The sequence below is a fragment of the Equus caballus genome, chromosome 14 (assembly GCF_041296265.1).
Source record: "Equus caballus isolate H_3958 breed thoroughbred chromosome 14, TB-T2T, whole genome shotgun sequence".
Taxonomy (NCBI): domain Eukaryota; kingdom Metazoa; phylum Chordata; class Mammalia; order Perissodactyla; family Equidae; genus Equus; species Equus caballus.
The window spans coordinates 98387352-98406285 of record NC_091697.1 but is presented as its reverse complement, the minus strand read 5'-3'; positions in this window follow the sequence as shown (position 1 = coordinate 98406285).

Here is an 18934-nt window from a genome sequence, read left to right as displayed (position 1 = left end):
TTTGTTGTAGGTGCTGCTTTCTGGAGGACCTGAGTTAAACCTGAGAGAAAGACGGTGACTTCCTAAAAGGAAAGACGAGCTTGTGTTGTACTTATGGTCTAGCTTTTTCTATGGATGCTAGAAATCACCAAAAAGTAAAAATTTAAGGAGCTAAAATTATACCATGTAGAATCCTACCTACATTGGGTGGAGTAAGTCATAGGATGGGAGGAATATTCTTCACTTATTTTACTTCTTTTGCTTTCACTGGTTACTCATTATGTATGGAGACTAACACAAGAACCCCTTTTTACATCCATAAATAAACGTTTCCCTGTGAGAAAACACTCCCCTCCAATTTTTAAAAATAAATCATGTCTGATGCTGTCAATGTGCATGAGTCGCACTAGTCTTAAAATATATATAATTTTTTGAAAGCCTTAATTTTAGAATAAAAGATTTAAAAAACAAATTTCAGGAAAGTCAGAAATACAATGGCAGAATCTTTGCATGAAACCCTTTGGCGTTCTTTCAAAAATTTTAAAATTTATCATTCAACAAGAGAAAGTCTGTGTTAACACCCTCTGTGCTTTCAGAGAAATTAACACTTCAGCAGATGTCAACAGTGCTTTTTTTTTAAGTGACGACCTTGCTCAAATTCAAGCTTTAGAGCAAATTTTCTAAATGCACATCCGTATAACATTTATGGACTCTAGTAAAGACCTATTGTTGGAAATGTTTAAATTACCCAGTTTGGGGGAAAAAAGAAAAAGCAAAAATTAAAAGCAAGGGAATGAAATTGATGAATGCCTGTGGTTGACATTATTATTCACTGTTTTTTTCACTCCTCAGAGCTTTCTTTGCTGCATGCTGTAAATGCATATTTCTATTTTATAATGCACGTGCTGTTGCACCATGGGTGACAAAAAGGAGTTTTCCTGTTGGCTGCTAACTGCCCATCTTCTTGACAGCGCTGGAAATGAACAGGAATGCAGACCTGAGACAGGTTATCAATCCTGCAGAGCGTAATCTGCTCAGAATTGAGGGTCTCCATTGCTCTGAGATTGGTCTGGATCTGCACAATTATAAGATCAATCCTGAGAGAAAAGATCCAGAAGCTGGGGGAGAAAGAATAAGCTGGAGACAAATTCAGACAGTCAGAGACAGTGGCATGCTCTGACCTCGAACGGTATTTTAAATAAGTGCTTCATTCTTCCTTCCTTTGAATGGAAATAGACATTGTAAGTGTACAGCATAAATGTTTAAGTCTCCATTTTGGCTATGGGGGAAAAGCATAAGAAGTCTAATTAGATTTTACACACAGCTCTACCCTTTTGAGTTTCCCTCCTTGAGTCAAGGGAATTATATATGAACACTAATTGTCTAGGGGTTAGAGTATCTGTTATTAATCACCAAAGAGTCCAGAAGTACAACGTATTTTAGGAACCACACTCTTAATTTTCCTTTGAGTTGGGCAAGAGCAAACCAATGGCACAAATTAAAATTCCCCACAAGGGAAAACAATATCCAAGAACCAAATTATTTTCTTTGATCCCAAAAATAATCAGATCTCCAGCTGGTCAGATTCCATTATGGATTTCCCTCCTAACACAAAAGCTGTGGAGAAGGTGTTGAACATTCCCTAGGATGAAGGCAAGGTTACCTGCAGTCTGCTGCACACACAGGGCAGCACATGCATGCCGCATCTCCCCTAGATGCCAGATTGCACTCTACGGGAAGGAGCTGATGGCACTTTTTAAAACCCCTACAATCTGCAATGTATGGAACTTCTTTTTTCTTACTGTTTTATATTTACAGACCAAAAATCTAAATAGCCTGGCAGTTTTCTAATTAATCTGATTATTTTAGGCAGCCAGATTAAATAATTCAGTTCCCAGGCGGAATATGATTGACCTGAATGACCTGGTTTGGTGGTTTGCAATTATCCAGTTGACACATAATTGCCAAATCTCCGCTTCGCAGCAGTTTCACAACGTTTGGAACAACTGCTTTAAGCATCAGTCCCATGAGACAGAAGCTGGTTTTCGCTGCTAATGAGTTCAGTTACATGCGTGTGGCCTGCTCCCCACCTCCTTTACTGCCCCAAATTCGGATTCGGTTACAGAAGTAGATGAAAGACAGTGGGATTGTTAGAGAATTCGGGTTAGGTGGTATTTTGAAGGGTTATCCAAGGCCATGCCTTCATAGTGAAGGAGGAACAGGAATATCTCAGGAATTAAGGAAAACTGTTAATTTCCACTTTCTCCTCCGCCTCACTGGGGACTTGAGCTAAAGCAGCCCGCAGATGAATGTGACATCGGCAATCACTGAGAGCAAGCTCTTGGTAGGGCCCACTCCGATGGGGTCTAACGTTTCTCAGGAATTCTTTTAGAGCTGTCACTTGCAGAGTCCTGGGAGACAGCAAGGCTGCCCAAGAGCCCCACCTCCCTGGCATGTTCTAGTTGGCAGGACTGCCAACCAGAGTGGCCCTGAGCCCAGGCTGAGTGGCCAGAGCCGCCCCAGCTTGGCTGTGGAGACAGGCAGAGTCTGCAAGTCAGCAAACCCTGGTTCCAGGCATTTTTGGTCATGCAGATTCAATTTCTATTTCAAAAATATCCCTACAGCAAGCGATGAGCAGTGCATAAGAGATCTTCTGTGTAGTTTCCCCCCGCTTTCTATATTATCCACATCTAAATAGGAGGTATTTTTTTCCATAGGCTTAGTTTCAAGTAGAGCACACAACAGGGAAGCAAAGTTGTGACACAAAATTGTTGTGGAACATAATAGGAGGAATCAAGTCACAAGGTGAGCTTTGACCTCAAGAATTTTCCTTTTTGCCGCCCTTGGTCCTGCAAACCACCCAGGTACATAGCACGGAAAGAGGCATGTTTACAAAGACGAAGTTTGTCACTCTAACTTAAACATCAAAAACGAATGTCCAGTCCTAAGTAATTTGAATCTCCTACCAAGGTAAAAAACCTTTTAATATCTTTATCTAAAATATAACAGAAGATATGCCTACAAATGTATAAGTATAACATGAAAAGCAGTATGAAAAATAGTGAAACAAGACAGAAAAAAGAAATCGTCTTAAATTGCAGCCAAACAAATATGTTGCATATCAGAAACTTTCTCACTGGAATGTTTCATTGAGGAAAAACAATGCTATTTGGTTGTCAGAAGATATTTTAGGTAAGATTTTTGTCAATATTGATTTACTTTAAAATTTTCAGAATGGCTGTTTACATAGAAGCAGAGGTGAGAACGAAATGGTCTTTAGGGGCCCTTCGTAAATCTATGATTGTACAGTCTCTGTCTTGATATTCTGCGTGCCTTGTGTAGCTAGGAGACTAGAACACCAAAGGGCACACTAGTCTCTTACTATTCTTTATTCACTCTCTAATGATAAGAAAGGCCTCTTGGACCCATTCAGGAGGGCTCAGTAGAAAAGACTTCAGTTCAGAGTGATACCAAGAATCAGCAGTTACGGCCACACTGTAGTGTCCTGCTTTGGATTTCGCTATAATTATCTTTTTTCTTTCTTCCCATCCTGCCTCCCCCATCCAGTCTTATAGCAACTTCTCAACCCCATTGTAGTTAGGATAGATGTTCTTGACAGGACTTTGAATTTCAGTATCTTGAAAGGATTCTTGAATTGGTAAACACGGCTAAGAGGAATGTCATTTGGTGCAGGACAGGAGGGACTTCCAAGTAGGTGAAGGTGTCAGAAGGCCAACAGTGCCTTTAAGATGCCCATTATAAAAGCACTGAGAGAGGGAACCCTATAGTAAACAGCACTTAAATGAAAGGCTGTTGTCGAGATGACCTAAATGGTCCCAGACACAGTCCCGTTTCCGATTGGAAGAACTATCTCTTCTGTCTGGTCCCCAAATAGGCCCTATCCCTGGTGTCAGATTGCTGGTTCTCTCTGGAATGTCAAGGACTACCTAATTTTCCACTTCTTTTTACCTGTCTCTGTGTTTTCCGCACACCTCTGGAATGTGGGTCAACATGACATCAATTACACACACTTGTAGAGACTCAGCAGCCTCCTCAACTTCATTTTCGTCTTACATTTTCTTGATGATTACGGCACAAGACAAAGAAAACAAAAGTTTGGGAAAACTCGGCTTGAAGGGTGTTGAGGACAGATATGCTGGGAACTAATATTAGATACAGAACAAGACTCTATTATTTAATGTTCAATCTAAAATATGCCAGAATACTCCTCAAACCACAGGAACTCATTTTCATTGGATTGTTATTTTATCAAAATCAGACGAAATGAGACTGTCAGAAAGGCTGAATCCTCCTACTAATTGTGTGTGCCATCTGCACTGTGATCCTTAGCAATGGGCTGTTATCATTCAGCATAAGGCCATGTGAAGTGCCCAGTGTCTCCTTAGTCTATGAATATTTTTTAAAGATATGCTTTCCATTTTGGCTGCGAAATAAATAAGCAAACAAAAATTACATAAAAACATAATCGAAAACAAGCAAAAGTAGTTACAGGAGCCTCCCTGAACTGTCATAGGTCTTCGTGTTTTAAACTCTGGTGTTCCAGAAGATCCCATTTGCTATTTTAGAACCAGATGGGTTCTCACAGGTGCAGTTCCAAGTGCTGGTATGATTGCTTATATAGGTAAGTGTTCGCAGTGTGAACTGGGCCCGAGCTACAACCCTATAAGCCTACTTGCCCCTGGGGATGGAGGTGAGGTGTTTTTACCAACATTTGAATTGTGTGTAACTGTCCTCTCCAAGTTGCTCCCCAGGGCCTGCTCCAGGCAAAGATGTGGAGCAAATGCAACGTGCTTTTGGTGCTCCTAGCTTGCTCATTTTTATTCTTCCCCAATCATCAGCATTCACTCCCCTCGGCTGCTTAACCCTGTCAAAATTCACTCTCAGGAAGAGAGCTCCTTGAAATCTTTTAAGTCTTAGTATGAAATTCTATGTGTCACCTCTCCCAGGGTGATTCATGCGTTAATTTCTAATGTTAATTATAGAATGAAATGCTCTGTCCCTTCTGAGGTATCCCATGCATCATTGGGCAGGTTAGGAGATTCTGGAGGGACACCAAAGAAAGCCCTCTCAGCACTCTAGAACACACCTTGAGTTCACACACACACACACACACACACACACACAGACTAAGGTGAAAGATGACATTAACCTGTATCACCTCTCCAGCAGGTGTTAGGGGGCATGGTAACAATCATTTGTATGTTTCTCACTAAATTCTGTACTGCAAGTAAGTAGGACTCAAGAGAGAGGTCAAGTTTTTTCACCAAGGTCACCCAGTTATTCAATATCAGATCCAGGATAAAAAGCTTGGCCAACACCATTCTTTTTTCTCTATATGTTCTAATTATTTTTGTTGATTTGAGTCTATACTGAAAGTGTTAATGGGGTATCTTCTGGGGTCACATCCACGTAAAAATATGGGAGAAACCAAGCAGGAACACTTAAATGTAAAATCCTCTCAGAAATCCCAGAGGGAAGCCAGACTGATTTGAATGTCTGAAGTCTTCATTCATTTTTTTCCCCATTTCTGAAAAGAAGCCTCATTCATCATCTTGGTGTCATGTCTTGCTTTGGTTAACGGATGGTGTTACTTTTTGATTACTGACTGATCTCTCATAACTTCTATCCTGTGAGGCATGAAACATTTCACATCACAAAACATGGTGTTCTCACTATAGAGTAGCTAAATGTTTCCCTGGAAATGTTCCACAAGGTCTGGATGCTTTGTTTTCACATTTTCCCTTTTATTGATTTAATTATTAGTATCAACATTTTGTCATAAAACTGTTTTCTTGAAGATCATAGGCGAAACTACCCAAGTGTCCTTTCATGATGCTTCTGCCTTCTCGACTCCCTATGGAAATGAATGTCCCAAACTTGGATGGACTTACAGGCACTCAGCACAGGGAAAAAGCCCATGATGTTGATACTCCTCACTGACATTCCTTCTTTATTGACTACTCTTTAACTACCTATGTGCACGGCAACAAGGAAAGACCATAAACATAATTTCAGACCTTAATTATTACTGTATTAAGCAAGAAGTACTGTAAAATAATAGTTGACTTTCATTAGCAAGGCAAGTCATGCAATTTGAAAATTATCAGTCCTCATTTATGTAGCAAGTATTAGTGACGTCCTATTGCATATGCCAGACACTATTCTTGAGCCAGGGAAACAGGGGTAAGCAAAAGATGTGTCTCTGCTCTCCTACAGATTATTCGGGGAGACAAGTATTAGTTAGATGAGAATGCAAAAGAGTGGATGATTACATATAAAGATGTGTGCTGTAAAACAAAGGAGGGAGGGAGGGAGGAAGGAAGGAAAGAAGGAAGAAACGAAGGAAGGAAGGTAGAAAGGAAGGAAGGAAGGAAGGAGGGGAGAAGGGAGGAAGGAAGGAGGAAAGGAAGGAAGAACTTTCTGTGGGAGCTTCTAACAAAGGAACCTGGCCTAGAATGAGAATTTGAGGAAGGAAAAGCTTCCAGAGAAAGGGATCTCACTGAGATCTTAAGGATGATTAAGAGCGCTATAGACAGAATGGCAAGATCAGGGGCCTGGCATTTGGAAAAAGAATGAAGAATTTAGAAATTGAGAGAAGGCAGTGAGAGAGCAGTGATTGATGAGACTAGGGAGATAAGCTAGGACCGGGCCAGGTGGAGATTCAAGCAGTGTTGAGGACGTTGTTCTTCACTTTAAGAGCAATGGGAAGCTACTGCAGGGGTTTAAGCATGAGGTAACATGATTGATTAGCTTTGCATTTTGACAAGATTTCTTTCTGCTCCTGGCAGAGTTTGGTCTTGGTGAAAGGGAGCTCAGTTATCAATTTTGTTCTCTAATGTCCAATTATTGTTAAGATTTGATGGGAGAGAAAAATGAGGAATATGCTTTATAATGCTTTTAGGGAATTTATCTATCTCTGCTTGTTCTTTCCTTTCCTCCTTCCTTTCTTCCTTTCTTCCTTCCTTCCTTCCTTCCCTCCTTCCTTCCTTTCTTTCTCTCTCTCTCTTTCTTTCTTTCTTTCTTTCTTTCTTTCTTCTTTCTTTCTTTCTTTCAGTTGATAACTCTCAAACCTGGCTTATTCAAATAACAAAAAGCTACTTGGACAAGGCATTCACTAAAAAGATGTATAGAAAACTTTGAATTCCCAGAATGTGAAGAAAGAGTGATAAATAATAACCAGTGGCCAAATACAGATTTATAAGCTAGAAGCAAATTTCTTTCTCAAATGAATCAAATGTTGTACAGGGAAGACATGATATACTTCCTTGTTTACAGAGATATTCTAATCATCTGTGGAATTTTCTCCTAAGAAGTGCAGATGTTTTAGAGAAGCATGGGATTAAAAGGAGCCTCTTTATCCAGACAGAAGTACACCAAAACATTTTGGACAAATGTTTATAATATTTCTCTTAGAGCTAAAAAGAGGCTTATATTTGCTAGATTGATTCATTCATTTATTAAGCACATTTTCATGGATTTCAACTCTGTGTCAGGGACTGATTCTAGAGATATAGCAGAAAACTAAAGAGAAAGTTTCTGTTTTTAAGAGGCTTATCTTTTGAGTGGAGTAAATAATAAAGAGATAATCAAGGAAATATATAATATGTTAGATAGCGCAATCAAAGAGGGATAGGATTTGAAGACTTTGATTGGGGTCTTGTATATATTTATTCATAAATCATAAGTAATTTATAAATACATAATTTATAAATGAAATTCGCTTATCAAATCTCCACCAGTCAGGTTTTCTCTCAATGTACATACACGTATGTATGTATGTATACATATACATGTACGTGTGCATGTGTATATTGAGCGAAAACCTCATTGACGAGCTGGCACTTGAGCAGGTTAAAATGTTGACACCCTAAATCAGAGAAAATCCAAGAAAGCCCTTTCAAAATTTTCTCCCCACCTAGTGGGGAAAGACACACAGAGTCACTTTAATTGTTGATCTTTCTTTTTTTGAACATCGTGCTGAAACGTTGTTTTCTTGGTATTTGATATTGGGACGTGACACCAGTGCTAACTCACCTCCAACTGCCACCCTCTTCTGCTTTATTCTTAATTGCTTGTGGCTAATCCACTTCTGGCTCTGCCTGGAGCGCCTGCTATTTGATGATTATGGATGCTATGAATAGCATGTTTGGGAAAAGATGCACTTCATTTGCAACATAGTTTAATTATCAAAGAACTTTTTAAACTAATGTTTTCTTGCTAATTCCTTTCTCAAACTTGGTTTCTCTCTTTTCTTTAGCAGATGTGTTTTCATTACACACCCATTTGGCAATTTTGAGACAAGTTCACAACAGAACTCATTTTCTAAACAAATCTGCACAAATATGCAAACTGTGAACTTGACATTCAGCTTTACAGCTGCAACAACCAAAGGATAAATAGTTTTGCTAAGAATTACAATCATGAGATTGAAGATTAAAATCCATTTTCAGGGCAATATCATCAAACACTATTACCTGTCTCAATATCCAGAAACAAAATGATACCATATTTATTTGTAATAGCAGTGATTTCAAACTATTTATTTAAGAATGTACGTCTTCAATAGTATGAAAATGTCATGTCAAATCTAAGCACATTTTAAAAATTGCTTTCATGTAAATACTTTGAAGTTGCAAGTCTGTCATTGGCTATAATGTCCTATAGAATTATTTTAAAATGGATTAAATTATTCAACGTACACATATCGGTTTGTGTTACAAGGTATGCCTGCTCTGTTAATAAATGAATGTAGCGTTAAAAGTGACGTGAGTGAAATACTAGTCTGAAGTTATTCCATACAGGGTATCAGAATAAGGGAGCAAAAGTACAAAATAAGGATGTGGCAAGACACACCCTCAACTGACATTTAAGTCGTCGGACTGAATGTTCTTGAGTATAAACAAGTACTCAAGAAGCGCTGATGTCACTGGGTACCCAATTCTCCTTTCAGACTCTTAAGGTTCAGAAACACATGCACATAGATAGGCCACCTTCAGGCTTGCCTAAATTTCAATAATGTTTGATATATTAGGCAATATATTCAGGAAAATCAATAAAGTTGACATCTCACTGTGGCGGTGATGTTTATTTATCATATGAAATTAAACTCTTTCATTTTAAAAGGAGTATATAAAAGTTTTAGATTTTTACTGATTCATTTTTTGGACCAGCATAGAACTATCTAAGGGGCAGTTTGAGAACCTATATAAAATTATGGATGTGATTTAAATACTTTTTTTTGTTTTGTAGTATTCCAGGTAGCATGATATAGAAAGTTTGATTCAAAAACAGTTGTTAAACATGGTGTGATTCATGACTGAAACAAATTAAATTCCCTGAAGGATTTATGAAAGATAAATTATGAAAGATAATTCCCACATACAAAGATAATTCACACAAACAATTTTTTCCCCTGTCCTTTTATAACCTACATCAGAGTACAAGGTAAGGTCACGTTGCAAATATTATTGTTATCCAGAGATTAAGGATGTAGGAAGGAGGTATTGAATTTAGTTCCCGAGTTATATTTAAGATTAAGTAGATGTTTGACTCTTGGAAAGTCACTTTCCTTCCTCATTCATAGGGTCCATAATAATGTTATAACTTGCCCTTAAATGTCTATGGAATAGCAATTAGTGATTAATTACTAGGATTTCCAAATTTTTAAATGGTTAACTACAGGATATAGTAAATGCTAATTTAGCCCTTGGTCATGTTTTTCTTTCATATTAATTTCCATTATAGTTTAATTCTCTCTAAGCTGAAATGAATCACACACTTGGGTGTGACATCGCGTCCGAAAAAAAGGTATCAAAATAAAACAGCACACACGCACAACTAGTTAAATGTAATGGAGAAAAATCTAAAGCAGTAACAATTCAGGACACTCTTGTAAGTTAACCTGTGTCGACGTGGTCATGTACCTTTAAGTTCCTTTGGGTGGATAATATTGCTGCTCAACCAAATTCTGCCCTGCCTGTATGCATTAAACCTTAACCAACACTCATCAGCAAACTGGCACTTCAGTTCGTGCAATCTCTTCTTTAAGCTCTTGCCCTTTTGGGATTCATACAAATCACCAATTTGTATGAATTTTCACTCACGTCAAACCCAAGAGTCTAGAGGCAGAATTCTCTTACTTTCTGGTTGCTTTAGGCAACCAGAAATCATTTGAATTCAAATGGTTAGATTGGTAATGATAAGATGTGTCTAAGAAATATCTTAGCCAATTTATGAATATATTGAATACCTTTAATTAACCAATTAAAACCTATTTCTAACATTCATGGTGGCAATTGAAAAGCCACTACTTTCACCTATTAAAACCCACTTCTAACCTTTAAATATACTAATTAGCAAATACTTGGCTGCTGATGGAGAAATGGGTAACAAAAGCGCTTTGAACTGTCTCTAGAGTGGGCTTCAGGACTAGAATGCGGTGGACCAATTCGCGCTAAGATTATAACCTAGCCCAAGGAATGCACATATAACATTATACAATTTAACAACATCAAAAAATTTTAGAATCTGATGAATTAGTCTCTGTCCAACTTACTATCCATCAGGATATTACTCTCATCAACTGTATGTCCTGAGATGTACTTTAATGCAAAATAAATGAGTGCTAATTATAATGCCTTCCACTGGGAATGATTTTAGTGGCTTTTGTCTTGCCTTTTCCCATTTCTTTTGTGTCACTTTTACAGTGTGCCACATATTTATTAACATACCCACAATGGTAAACTCAGGCTTGGATATATGGATTCCTTTGGCCAATGAAATGTGAGTGGAAATGGTGTGCAGCACTTCTGAGCAGCAACTTTAAGAGGCAGTACGTAGTTGACTATTCTTTTTCTCTCTACTATAAAATTGCTTTTGCAACATCAGTGCAAATGTCAACACGATAAAAAAACAAAACAAAACATTGTAGCATTGTTAAAGAAATAGCTTTTACCTCTCAGATACTCTGAAATGGTCTTGGGGACTGAGGGTTCCACAGATCACACTTTGAGAACTACTGTTCTAGACCAATAGTTCTTACATGTTTTTTCTGTTTTTAGAGTAATGGATTCCTTTCAGAATTTGGACAAAAAACAAACTATAGTGACAATAAGAATAACTGCCATCTATTTAGAGCATCTAATGTTGCAAGTATATGCTAAGTATCTTAGACACATTATCTTATACAACCTGTACTGGAAAACAGTGAGAGATAGATTATTGTACCCACTTTATAAATGAGGAAATTGATGAACCTGAAAGGTTAAGCAGTTTTCCAAGATCACCTAACTCGTAATTTGTGGAGCTGAGGATAGAACCCTAGCGTTTCTGATATAAAAGTCTAACTACTCTTAACCACGAGGTTAATTCATTTTTCAATAGAAATACATATTTGAATATATATTCAAGGTGATTCAGGGACCCTGAAGAGTCAATTTATATAGAGAATTATTGTTCTGGAATCTAGATCGCTCATGAATATCCCAGAGAAGACTTCTGTGGATGATGTCTGTGGAGCAACCTCATTTACACTTTTTCCTATAGAAAACTCCAATTTTTGTCTTATCCATTAATTCCTATTTCTGCATCATTTTCTACTCTGAAAATTTAGTCTCCCATCCAGTAGGGGTTTTCTTTTAAAATTTTAGAGGAAAACATTGACAATATCCTTTTTTAAAGCCTGATACATTTTTGAAACTGGTGGAATTTTGGTGGTTCCATTTTATACACATGCTCACTTGAGACCCTCATATCACTCTCGATTAATCAGGCATAACTTCCTGTTGCAGAAGTCTGTTATTTGCTTTCAGATGCTAAGCCTATGGGAACAGGAACTTGTTTCATCCCTATATTGTCTCCTTCATGACATCATTGGTGCTACTCCTGATAAGCAAGACCTGGCGATGAGGGGGTGTCCCCCACCAGGGACTGATAACCTAACAAAGTCTATTCATTTCCTAGTCGAGTTGATTCTTCCCTCTCAGATAACAAGGTCTTGGAATCTGTGGGAACTCTGCTCCAAGAGTGGTAACCAGGAGTCTAGCAAATCACTGACATCTAGGCTAAGGGAGTTTGGCTGGCCACTAGACGTAGCATATGCTAGCTGTGTGAATGCTGCAGTTTCCTCAGAGCGCAGAAGGACCTGGTGGCTGGCTTTGCAGGGCTACCATTCACACCCTCTCCTGGACTTGAACTTTCAAAAGAGAAGTATATATTGCTACTGAAAACACGTCACCCAAGCCTCTTACATGTTACAAGCATTCATACTTCCATTTAACAAACGGTTCCCAGGTACTTATTGCAGGCACAGTGTTAGGAGGTGGGAAACAGCAGTAAACAGGACAGTAGGTTCCTGCCCTTGGAAAGCTTGATGTCTATGGAAGAAGTCAAATAGTAAATATATAATTATACACGTGGTTTTTGTCTACAGGCAAACATTTTAGCGGGGTTCTTCCTAGCCTTGCTTGTTTAAAGGAAAAAATTATCTCAGCAAAGAGGAAAGTCTTCCTTTTGAGTCAGAACCTATTAAAACCACCTTTCTGGTCTCATCCCAGGCCTCTGCTGTGGGCTGCCAAGCTGCAGCCACACAAGACCTCTTCCTGGACATTCCACACTCTCCTTTGCTTGGAATGACTTTGCCCCATTCTCTTCCAGGAAAACCACTCATTCTTCCAGTCCCAGTTCAGCTGTTACCTTCTTTGACTTTCCAGACAGAGGACACTATTGTGTTCCCCCGAGCACTGAGGAAGCCAGAAGGCCCAAGGCTTCCTTACCAAGGAGTTAAAATTCAGAATACTTGGGTTTGAAGGCCAGCTCTGCGACATCTAGTCTGATATTGGATTAGTTAAATAAACTCTCCAAGCTTCAATTTCCTCAACTAAATTCCAGAATAGGTTGACTGTACACATTTGTGAAATAACCTGGCACATAGTAAGTACTCAGAGTTTATTAGCTAATAATATATTCATGATTGCATTCATTCTTCAATAGCGTAATTTGTTGCGTATCTGCAAACTTGTTATATATCAGTTTTCTTAGTGAGTCGGTGAATGAACACTTAAAAAGCTAGCTTAGAGCATTTCTCACCTCTGCTTAAACGCCCAGCACAGCTTCCCTCTCACTCAGAGCAAAAATGAAAGTCATTACAACGACCTATAAAAAGGCTGTAGGTAATCTGTCTCCTTTTACCCCTCTGTCCTCGCCTCCTGCTATTTTTGCTCTGTCTTCTCTTCTCCAGCCACACAGGCTTCCATGTTGCTCTTACCCTCAGGAGCCTTCAGTCTCCTGTCTCTGGCTCTTCGCACTCTCTCCCTGTCCCTGGAATGATCCTCTCTCAGACGTCTTCCTAGATTCCTCTTTTACCTCCCTCACCATCTTTTCAGGGAAGAACAACCTGCCCTAGTCGTGTACAATGGCTCCTGACATCGCTCCTTAGCCCATTTTCTTGTTTTATTTTTCTTTATAGCACTTACTATTGCTGTGCATCTTGTTTCTTGTCTATTCCTGCTCCTAGAATATACCTTACGGGGTATTGTGTTTCTTTCATTCACGACCAAAATCCTGAGGACTTAGAACAGCCCTGGGATCTAGTAGGTGCTCAATAAATACTGATGAAAGAAAAAAGAAATGGGTTTCCTCCCTACCCCTGAGTCCCTCTATAGTTTCATTTATAGGAGAGATTTGGTAAATACTAATTTAGCTTAAGCAAACAGATTGCCGTAGGTGAACTGAAGTAACAGGTTCCCTAATCAGTTTTTAGCTTTAAAAGTGACTAGGAAAGATGATTTCCCGTGTGAACAAGTCTTTCTACTCAATAGAACTGTGGATTTTCACTGCTCATCTCAGAATCATTTCAGAAACCCTATATGAAGGTGTTTATTATTTAATGCCTTCCCTCCCATAGCACTCTGCGGCTAGAAAGTGTAGAAAAGGTTATTTATTTGACATTCAGCTGTGTTTTTTCCTGAGTCTGGAAGCCTGAAAGAAGGTAGAACTCATCTTTGCAGTTGTGAAATTTTTATTCTGGCTTCCAAATCACAAGAATTTTTCATCAAGAGATTTAGAGCACCCATGACCAGTTTTCACTCCAAGAAGCACAGTTGTATTTACAGGGCTTAAAACAAATAATTAATTCTGGTGCAGTATCAGATTGCAGCCAGCATTTGTAGGAGATGGCTTTGCCACCACTCCACTGCTATGACCATGCAAGAATTAAACCTACAGCCAGGTTGCTGTTTCATTCTTTCTCATTTGCGCAATATTTTTAAATATAAATTAAGTAACACTACTTATAAAAATATTCAGTCTCTTAATTGTATTCTTTTGGAATATATTCTTCAGTCTTAAAAACATCAATTTGTATCTTAAATATATTACTGAACATCTTTTGCTCAGAATACTGTTGATGTGCATATACACTGTACAGAGCTCCGAAAATACAAATACACTACTAGAAAAGATGAATGAGCACAGGTGGAGTAGAAGACTTCCGTGATAGCAGGGGAAGTGGATAAGCAGAATGTTAGTGATGCTTGGAACACAGTTACTCCAGAAATACATGTTATGGGTCTCTAATAATTAACTATTAAAGTGGCCACAGAGACTAGTGGTAAGGGAACTTTTGAAGAAACCAGGTTAATTTGCTATTATATTTTGTTAGTCTTATGAATTTTCGTTTGATCACTGAAAAAGAAAACTTCAGTTACTGATTCAATAGTGTAACACCAAATGTAAAACAAATTACTAAGTATAAGGTGTAAGTGTGTAGGTGGAGAATTGCAAAATTTAAATGACTGTTATATCAAAGGAAGAGGCAAGAAGATAGAAATGAGCCTCTGTTTGGTTTCGGGAATTTGTAGATGTGAGTGTTCTGTACCCCCTCGCAAGTCTCTCTGGTGCCCTCTCCTCTCCACTGACCTTTCAGTGGCAGAAATGGCTCGTGACTTTCTGAGGAGCAGGCTCTCCAGCCAAGGTCTGACTGCTCAGCCTGAAAGTGAACCTTGGGGATGATGTATGAAGGCTGAGGTTAGTTCTGTGGGATCAGAACTAGTTTAGCATGTCAAGAAAGATTATATATGTATCTTGTGCATGACAGCTTAGTTTTGTTTATCTGGTTCATTCTGTGGTTATTGTCGTTAGTGTTACGTAATTGCACTCGAGGAATTGTATAAAGGACTTTGTTTCATATTAAAAACCAGAAAGTAGCAATTATGAACTGACATGTATATTTTATTTTTTCATCATAATTTTGTCATCACTTGGAGACAAGAAAATATATTCCAGGGAAAATGGTCATCCACTTGACTAGCATGGAACTCCGTTCCAGTTACTCTGTCTGGGTCTCAGTTTCCTCACTTGTAAATGGAAAATGTTAAGGTGATTGTGAAGACTAGAAGATTTCATGAATGTCAAACACTTAGAACTATGCCCGGCTTATAGTATGTGTTCAATGAACATTGGCCATTTTATTGTTGGAGTGATTGTGATTTTGTGTCCAATGAGCTTGCTCTACAATTCGGTGTCACAGGTAATGACACTGAGACTGGGCAAAAGCTGCAAGTGGGTGATTTTTTGGAGATGAAATAACGTCACTGTCACTGCTACTCCACCCACATCCGGTTCTCTAACTTTATCTCTGGTCACTACTGTCACATTTTAGTGAGCACATAGGATCTAGGGCACACTTCATTATTCATTGGAAGAACTTCAGATATTTCCTATAGGTAGGTGGTTCTCAGACTTCAGGATGCATCATGATCACCAAGAATACTTGGTAAACACTGATTGTTGAGCTGTATCCCCAAAGTTTCTGATTCATTGGTCTAGGGTGACATCCAAGAACCTGCCTTTCCTAACAAGTCCCCAGGAGGTGTGGATACTGTTGGTGCATGCACCGCACTTTGAGATCAAAGTAAAATGAGGCATTTGCTTAGGTGCCTTATAATTCCTTTAGCATTTCCCCTCAATCTGTGTGTTTATCTTTACTTGTTTACATCTGAGAGCTCTTGGTTTTAGGTTTCAGATGGGAAACTGGTGAAGGCCAGGTCCTAGAAGAAAAGCATTGCAAGGGAACCAATGACAGAGAGAAGACTACAAAAGACAACAGAAATTTTGGCAAAATGGCATTCTTTACACTTTTAATATTGCATTTTAGAAACCGTGTTAAATTTACTTTCCATTTTATAGCTGCTTTGAAAATCTTACGGAGATTTCCTCTTATATCTCTCTTGTGGGTTACATGGCCAGCACTTCCAGCCCTGTGGAACAGTCAAAATATTAGGAATAAAAACAATTCACTCTGAGTATTTCCTTCCAAAAAGCGTAAGGAACATTTTGCTTTATTAATCTCCTTTCTCCTGCTTTCGTAGAATTTGAGAATCCCACATTGCCTAACAAGTCAGATTTGGAATATAATGTGATATAGCATATATGAAACCCAATATGTGAATGGCAATTCTGTTTTTAATAGCTATTTTCTAAGCTACTTTGGCATATAAGAACATTATTAAGAGGAATGGCAACATCTCAGTTCTAAGAGTACATTTTTTTTTTTTTAATTTGACACTGGATGAGTACTTAGGCTGAATATTACAATCTCAAGATGAGTCATGGTGCTCTTATTTTTTGAAAATTAAAAAAACCCTCCGATTGCAGAAATGCAATAACTTTGGGCCACTTGAAATGAGCAATTGATGGGTGAAAGAAAGGTCTATTCAGTTAATCATAGGCAATATCTAGAGACTGTCTCTTCTTCCAAGTAATTTGTTATTTTGCAGTCTTTCAAGAAGTGGCCATTAACACAAACTCCAAACAAAGCCCTTTCAAGTCCTAGGATGAATTCACTCATTTAATATTATAGACCTGCCTAATAAGGTTAGGGACAGTTTCCATCACACCTGTAACTAAATTTGACCTTGTGTTGGAAATGCTTCACCTTGTTGGGTATATGCATTTAAAAAACACTCATTTTAATTTGAAATATATAATTTATTATATTTAACCCAACTTAAATACATAGTGACTCAGGAGATACTCTCCCAACTACCTCAATCAGGAGGCCATTTGTAAGACATCCAAAGACAAGTGACCACAGGCACGAAGCCTGGGAAAGGGTTTTGAAATAGCAGCCAAAGAAAACTGTATCTTGTTAAATGGGCATGTTATTTAGAAACAAAGTTGCCCTTTTGAGAAGTGTACTTTTGGAATGTCTCCAACTTTGGGGTGACATTAAGCAAAATAAGAGTTAAAATGGAGTCCTTCAACCTTGTTCTCTAGTGATTTTGGAAGTTAAGCATCAGGCTCCCCGCCGGAGGTGCCATTTTAGGACGGGGACAGGGAAGCAGCTGAAAGGAATGAAAAGCACTTTTCTAAGACAGGATGTGTCTATGTGCCTGCTCTCCACAGCTGCGTCCTCAAAGAGAATAAATGAGGGCATATTCACTGATTAATCAACCAAGAGGGATCACACACACAGAAAAGGGCTCCAATCAAGTCACTCGGATGTTTTGGTCTGTAGGCGCAATCACTCATTGCCTGGATATGTGCCTGCGATTCTTTGAGATGGCCCTGGGCCTCTCTTGTGAGTCCAGTCTGACTAGCAAGAGCCAGCTCCCCAAATCCTCTCTACAGCTAGAGCCTGAGATCTTGATATGCTCAGCTATCTCTTACTGAATTTCCCAGAAAGAAAGTGGCAACCAGATTTTAAGTGGCTGGAAATGAAGTGGTGGAATATCCCATCTCTTTCAGAAGAGTCTTAGTTACTTAGTTTGGTTTGTCTCTGGTTTTTGTTTTTATGTTGCATGTAGTTTTCGTTTCTACAGGAGATACGTTGAGGATTCCACGTGTAAGGAATGTCAGTGAGACAGTGCAAGTCAGCTTTCAGCTGGGTAGGAGCCTGAGAGAAGAGCTATTTCCAGTTTGGAGTGAGTTATAAGACGAAGCTGTGCTGTGGGATCTAGATAGCAATTCTTCACAGCCAGACTTTGTTATTTAAAGACAAACTCGGAGATGCTTTGATTTTCTATACTGGACGGGCCCTGGATTCAGTCTCTGATCTCCCTGTTTGTTTTCTCTAACAGGAAATGAATTGGGAGAGGGGCAATAACCTGCAGAGGTTACTCAGTAGTAGATGCAAGATGAGTTCCCAAGGGTTTTGGTTCTTCGGTTTGAAGTGAATTTCCAGATCATTCATATTCAAATATAAGAACCAAAACACATTCTGAAGTGAAAGATAAAGGACTTCCCTGCAGAACATTTAGTTGTTTTGTCTTATTATTAAGAATAGTCATCTTAATTATTTGCAATGTATATTTTAAAAAAGGGAGAGAGAATAACTAACACAAATGCATATCTATCCTGCAGGTTTAACAGAGAAGTAACAATACTTCAGGAAGAATTTTAAAAGAAATTTAGAATCCGTTAGCTATACTCTGAATTTTGTATCATGGTTAGGCAGGTTGCGGGAGGGTGAGTTTGGTCGGGGACTGAGAAGAGATGAGACTGTTATGAAAAGCCTCTTTCCTTTTTGCATGTATTTGCTTCCCTTAGCTCCCTATGAAACAAGCAAAGAGTTCGCCATTGATGATTAAGTAGCTAGGAACTAAAGCTTTTTTTTCCTTTTTGCAATTACTGATTATAGCTTTTAGCTGTTTAACCCACCTATTGTTAACAGAGCTGCTTAGGCAATATGCTGTCTGGCTCCCACTAGGCTCCTACAGATAACATCTCCCTGGAGCCTGGGTCACCATGGTCATGGGTATGTGAGCTGTTTTTCAGGAATTAGAACTCCTTTTCCACTTCAGGCCAGTTGAGACCAGCAACTCATCAACTGGGCCCACGCAGATGTCCGATAGGTGACCTTTTGACATCAAGAGGCTAAAAACTCCACCCTCAGATCATGCTAATACCGCCATTTTGTGAACATGGGTCCTATGAA